Source organism: Oryzias latipes, chromosome 4 (genome assembly GCF_002234675.1).
Source record: "Oryzias latipes chromosome 4, ASM223467v1".
NCBI lineage: Eukaryota > Metazoa > Chordata > Actinopteri > Beloniformes > Adrianichthyidae > Oryzias > Oryzias latipes.
Window position 1 is genome coordinate 29,481,307 of NC_019862.2, and position 347 is coordinate 29,481,653.

A 347-nucleotide genomic window follows, 5' to 3' on the forward strand; every position below is an offset into this window, starting at 1 on the left:
CTTTGTAGCGATACATTAGTGACTTATCAGGCTCAAGCGAATCAAACCCGGGCAGAATCGCGCATCACGTCGCTGTCAAACTGTAAGGGGTGTTGCATAAAGCTTCGCGTGACGCTCAGATACACGTCTGTCTTTAGCTAACTCTACGGAAGCCGCCGAGCAACACACGCCTTGAGTTTCAGGAAATGTGTTGCCACTAGAAGGCGGAAGATCACAAGTTTCTTTTCTGCGTTCAGTTGGTCTAAATTTGACCTGTGAGATGGGTGGCGAAGAGTTCATAACCTCCAATTGAATAATTACTCACTCAAGGAGGTTTTTGATGTATATCTGGGGAAAGATTGTAAAAT